Source organism: Callionymus lyra, chromosome 16 (assembly GCF_982586985.1).
Source record: "Callionymus lyra chromosome 16, fCalLyr1.hap1.1, whole genome shotgun sequence".
Classification (NCBI taxonomy): domain Eukaryota; kingdom Metazoa; phylum Chordata; class Actinopteri; order Syngnathiformes; family Callionymidae; genus Callionymus; species Callionymus lyra.
Window position 1 is genome coordinate 5,352,276 of NC_141833.1, and position 6,897 is coordinate 5,359,172.

Genomic DNA, 6,897 nt, shown 5'->3' on the forward strand with positions numbered 1-6,897 from the left:
TTTTATAGAGAGGGATGTTGATATTCCATCAGTTGTTTGAGAAGTGAAAGCAGAGAGTGATCTCATCTGACCCTTTACATTGGTTTGCAGTATATCTAATCTTTAAACAATGTTACACTTAATTACAGTTTTTTTTATATATCTTGTACATTTGTAGAATGTTCAACTTTTTAATCTGTGATTAAAACATTTAAACTGTTAGACTTGAGATTGAAATGTCACAAATTAATAAACCAAAGACCCTCGAGAAAAAGCAGTGACTTGAGTCAGAGAAAAAGTCAAACGGTGTTTAATCACAATCATATTAAGAAATCTAATAAATACGGTAAATCCAAAACATAAATGAAAAGGCAAGAATAATAAAAGGCAGCATTCAGACTAAGGGCAGGAGCACGGCTGAAGATCGGGGTCTCCCCGGCACCTAAAAAGATGGATAAAAAAGGACTCACGTGAGTAACTAAAAACACAACATCATGAACCACTGGAACCACAAAGCGATTCAGGGAAACACAAACTGGAGAGAACGAGGTGAAGCCAAACCTTGGTCAGGAGAAGCAATACTCGAGATAAAAACACGCAAACAAAATAAAACAACATGGGAAACATGACCGGAAAAGAAGAGAGGAGAGCAGTCTCACCACTATGTGTTAATACAGCGCGATTACTTATTACAAATATCATGGTAATTTAAAATGTTGCACTAAAATCACTAGACGTGGCCAGTTTACACCCAAAAAACAATCCTAATTAATGCTGTAATACAGTAATCTATTTATTTTCTGCAAGTGTTCCAGGTAGTAGCTTTGCCTTCTGAAGCTGTAAAGTAGCTGTATCAATCCTAAACTTGATCCATCTGTCCACCTATAGACACCAGACCAACTGATACTTGGAACATACGATTATTTTGCAAGACAAGGGATGTGGGACGTGGAAACTGGGTGGATCCAAATGCAGAAGCAACACGTATCGGTTTTTAATTCAATTCCAAGTATTTACTGAGGTAAAGCAGCTTAAGGAATACTTTACAGTCAAAAATAGTTCAAAGAATATCTGCTGGGAGGGATTTGAAATAATAATCCGCACTAGTAGTCCAAAAAAGTGATGATGAGAAACACAGGGTGATTGCAACTGGTAGATTTTGTTCAATGCAAGCTAATAAAAAACAACCCTATTGGAAGTGATTCTGCAGGAAGTATATATTAAGTATATAGCCATGTATTTACATATGTTCAGCTCCCCCACACAGGTCAATATATCGCCCGTGACATGACCTCTATGTACCTCCCAATCAATTACGTCCAGGGGTCAGTTTCTCTGGCAGTAAGTGAGAGTGTAAATATAGATTGAGAACATACATTGTTGACAGAGACAGGAGCATACTAGGGGGAGAAAATGTGCAATTATAAATGTGTGTGCTTCAGCATCATGGATTATCAATATCCGGCAGAGAATACTGATATCTTCCCGCCGAGATTTACGTTTACTTTTTCATGTCTCACATGTCAAGAATTGATGAGTCAGCGGGAATGTTGACTTACATCTTCAATGATCTTGAAAGTGCAGGTCAAAGAGTGACACTAATCTAGTAGAAGCTTTTGGTTTTTGCGAATACTCTTATTCTACTTTCTCATATTTAGGTTTTTTTAATCCTCTATATCCTAGACTCCTACTGATGGTGGTTTTGTATGAAGACGATCTCAAGAGTGATGTTGTAAAATACTTTTTCCCCCCTTGTGGGAAAGAAAATGGACAAAGGGTAACTTAACAAACCCATGATGATAAAGACAAATGGAACATAGGTTACCTTGCCAAGAGGCAGGATGGGTTTAGATGCAACCACAGGACCTGTTTGTGCACATAACCAAGAAAGCAATATATGACCCCCTTTTCCCCTGGGATCGCCCCTCGTGGCCGGGGCTAGAAGGGTAGGTACCAGGGCCGGGTCTAGGCAGGGGCAAGAGGGGGCCTGGCCCCCTCAAATAAATGTTGTGCCCCCTCAAACTTACATGTAAGTAAGTAAGTAACAGCACGATGCCCCCTCAAGATTTGTGGCTGCCCCCTCATACATGCCTGTCTAGACCCGGCCCTGGTAGGTACTGTGGCAGTCTGATCCTCAACTGCACAAGTTATTAGCATGTCCACAGGGGAGAGACATTTAAGCTGGGGACAGAACTATTTAGATAAATGGGACAACTGTCAGTAAACTGCGCTGTTCCTAGGATAATATTAGATCTCCAGCATTTCCTTTCCCAGTCTCTGGGACTCCTCCCTTCATAAGCTTCTGTCAATGGCGATGATTAGCTACTTGGAGCCCCAACCTGTTGACTAAGACACCCTGTGGATTACATTTACATTTTAAGACTTTCTTATTTGTGCAGGCTTTTCCCTGATTTTCTGGGACTCCTGTGTTTGTCTTGTGTGTCTTGGCCTTTAATAGTATATAGTTTTAAGTGTTTATTCTTTTTGATTGTTTAAGTGCTTTGTAACCCTGGGCTAGAAAATGAGCTTTACAAATAAATGTTACTTACTTAATAATTCACTTACTTACATTTCAAATCAAATTTGAAAGCATTAGTGAAATACATTTTATAATTTGTACTTGAATTGCACCTCTAAGATGATCATCGATTACCAACACTCTTGCGATGCACAATTCTTTTCTTGGACAGGCGAACAAACTAGCCGAAACATAAACAACATAACTAAAGCTGAAAAAAAGAACTTTATATGTCACCGAACATTTTAAATACTTGTGTCAGATTTGAAAAAGTACCCCAGCCTGAAGGGAACTTTAGTGCTTTGTAACAGTGTAAACAATGCACAAGTCTTCTGCAGACACAGCACGAAATTCTTCTGTGAATTTCTGCCTTGTTATTGTGTTACAAGCCGGCACTACTGGGACTTGGCTGGTTTCACATTTCACAGCGAGAGAATGAGGAAAGACCTCGTCAGAAGTAGGCCATTCACTCATACTCATTAAAAATAATTGGTCTCAGTTCAATTTAAGCACAGTGATGCGTCTTTTGATCTGGCTGCTTCATTAGTATATGTGCATCATTTTAATTCTAATCCGCTGTTTAGTAAAAACAAAAGTACACTTTTGATCCATGGTCAGATGTTGGGAAAAGAAGTAGGATTCAACGATGAAGGAAATTTGCATCTCCAGCGAAGGGCGCGAGACAGTCAGCGTAAGTTATTGCGCACACATGTATCTACACACACGTGAGCTTCCATTCACTCGCCCACACAGTCGCTTTTCTCACACACTCCATCACTTATTCAACGACCTCTGCAGCGTAAGAGTGTGAATGCAGCGCTGAGGTGGAAAGTTGTTTCTGCAGATGAAGATCTGAGTCTCACTGCAGACACGCCACTTTGCAGCTTTTCATATTATCCCGACATTGACATATATTTCTGATCTCTAGTCCCTTTTTCTTTTTTTCTCAATTTTTTAGTCAAATAGATGTGGAACTGGAAACCTTACATCACATCTACGAGGAGACAAATCCAGAATTTGTTGGAGGAGGTCCTTTGAGATGTTCTGAATATATGGTGAAGATAAATGATTGGCAGGATGGAGGTGATGGTGCGTTAGATTTAGGTTCGATTGAGAGCATTAGGACAACAAAACAATCTGTCTCTTAATAAACCTACTTGTTTCCAACTTTGTTTGTTGCTGACTCTTATTTTTCTAACGTGTCATGCGCTGTGATCTAAAGATTTATTTACTTTATTTCTGGTTCCGATATATTCTAAAAGTCAGCCTTGTTTTGTTCCTTTTTCATGGATATTTTATATTATGCATATTTACCTGAATATATATATAGTTTGTATTCCCTGTACAGGAAATAACATTTGTTGTTTCTGATTTATTTTATTATGGGGTTCCTGTGGCAAGTTTTCTTTTTTTTTTTTAGCATCATCATTTAGAACATAATTAAGAAGAAATACATAATTCATAAAGTCATTTAATGTAAAATAAATGGTAAACAGGCAGTTTGAACAGAGCAGAAAACACAAACATAAACCAAAGTTTGAGAATTACATTTTCATAAGCTTTAAAAAGATGAATAAGCAGGTGTTCATTGACATTTTAGAAGTATGCACTCGACTGTTGTTGAGGGGTAGGCATGAAGAGATGAGTCCATTTTTCTGCCAAGTCAACAAGCAGTCCAGGTTTTCCAGTAGAAGACTCGACAGCCGACTTTACGAGTTGTCGGCCAAAACCAGAGGTTACTTCTCTTCTTCTCCAGTTTCTCTGTAGGATTGTCAGGATTGTGGTGGACGGCTTCATTTGAGTATTTGGAAAGTTCACTTAGTAGCTGGAACAAGTTCTTCTTATCCTCCTGTAGATCATACAAAATAATGAAATCAAGAAACTTTAAATGTACCTTTTGTCTTGTGACAAGCACAAGTGAACCAACTCATTTTCAATGATTGAACACATTTTATGTGTTAACAATGTTATCAAAGGTATCTCTAATTCTAAAAAGCAATACTGAAATATATATTTCCACAAAAGGTAAAACAAAAAAGAACATAACAACATGGATGTAAATGGTTTACTTGACAGAGGTTTTTGGGTTGTGGGAGGAAACCTGAGTGAAAAAAAAGTTATCATTTTACAAAAGGGTTTGCCTAATGGTTCAATTTCTCTTGAGCAAATAACAAACATTATGTTGCTACCTCTGAATGCATTCTAATGTGCAATCTTCTGTGGTGTCACTCACCACATCAATCTAAATGAATCTTACCTGTTTCTCTGATTCCTTGTCGAGCTTCTCATCCTGAAGTTGTGAAAAACGAGCCTCCACACATTCCACTTGTCTCAGCGTGAACAACAAAACAGCCAAAAAATGAACAACGAACGCCATTCTTTCTAGCTGGTTAGCAAGCTTCCACGTTCACTGATGCACCTTCGATGGTCTGCACTGCGAAGGTGTTGGGTTTTTAAAGTCTTCTTCGAGCCCCCCAATAGGGCGGGAGTTTATTTGCATCTCGATTTTATGTCCCCACAATTAAAGCGGTGTACCGTGTAATGACGTTGGAAGGAAGTGAGACACTGTCCCGGTGTGTCCTGTTGTCAACACACTGACACACACTTGAATGGTTGAAGACGTCACACTGACTAAAAGCCGAACGCTGTAACAGATGTCGAGCAAAACAAGACATCACCCTCACTGAGGAATGGAAACAAAGATGTCATTTATCCCAAAGGGCCATAAAGTGGAAGTAACCAGCAGACCCGAGAATATCCAGAGGCCATAAAGGTCAACTTATCATTTGTTACAGTCCTGTGACTTTGTTCTATGCATCTCTTTAATGGGATTTCTGCTCCGTTTAACTTAACCGTTTCATTGTTTCTGAATTAGGACGTACTTGACAGATCCTAATGAACAAGGGAATGAATGTGAATTACAATTGCAGTATTAATGAGTATTAAAACTACAACATGCACATTTGAACAGGTTAACCTTTCAAATTGGCCTCCAATAATCAGCAAAACCAAGAAAGGGATAAAGACACTTTTCACTGTTTCAATTGGACTAGATTCCCAAATTTGTTAAAGCCATTCGTTCATCTGTTCCTCGGTCCCTTCTACAGCTTATCACTGCTTCACTAGATGAAGCAAAATTTTCCAGTTCCTCTCAGGTGAGGGAAGACAGAGTTTCTCCAATCTTTCCCTGGCCATAAGGTCTCTACCCAGCTGAAAATGCAAAAATGGAGGCGTCTAGGAGGGAACTCAAAAGACCTCATGACGCTGAGAGAGGGAACATAATGGTGCAGCTTAATTTTTTCCAACCAGCCTGGGGAGGAGGCTGACTCTTGGAAGGCAATGACTTTATGGACGTGTACAAAGCCTTACAAAGATGAATAAAAAAAATATAACAAAGACATCAATATTTTTTATAAAATAGACACAACCTCCACCTGCTCATCAATGCTACCAAAATGTAATCACCTGTTAACTTGTCCGATTAAAATTGTGGAAAAAAATAATTGAGTTTATGCATGCTTAGCCCCTTAATAGAAGCTTAAATATCAAACTAAGTGCCTTGTCAATCTCCATTTTAATTGCAATAGGCTCAATTTAGCATAGAATCCCTCATTAGTTGGAGTCCTAATACAAAATCTGGACTGAAAATGAGTAGTTTATGCTTTCAACCCTGAGTCTTGGCAAAATGGCTTGTTGAACTGCATGTTATCGCAGGTTGTTACTTTCTAGTTTAGCATACAAATAGTATTCAATAGTTGTTAAAAGCTCTTGTATTAGGTTAGGAGTCTGGCTTAAAGCCGTCAATTTTGACAAATAAGAGGCATCAGGGATCACAATTGGTTTAAAGTCGATTTTACTTGCAAGGAGAGTTTAATACAGAACCTTCTCATGGCATGTCCCGTTTTTACTCTCAAGCGAGCACCTTTTTGGTCTCATCTTTATATTCCAGCCTAAGTTATTTATCATGTGAGAAATATGAACTAACTTAAAACACAAAACAGATGGTGCTAGATAAAGCAAACGTAGATCAGTATTCTTCCTGTCTCCTTATCTGATTGAACCTCTCGTGTCTTTTTGCGACTTCCTCAGACATTGGAAGCCTGATAAAAACACAAGTATTGATTAACATATAAATACCTGTGGTTCAGCAAACACTCAACACACTCGTAATTTTCCATCAAAAACATCCACTGTTTCTTTTTCATTCTTTGCCATTCTACCCTACCAGGCAATTCATCTTGAACATTTCAAAGTTGAAACTATGGGCTGTATAGAGCTATAAACATGTGAGACTGACATACGACTTCTACCATAAATTGTGTGCATAAAGGACGTACGTTAAACTCATAGAGTATGTCTCCGTGAGTCAACCTTGGAGCGTATCAATCTTTCAACAAGTG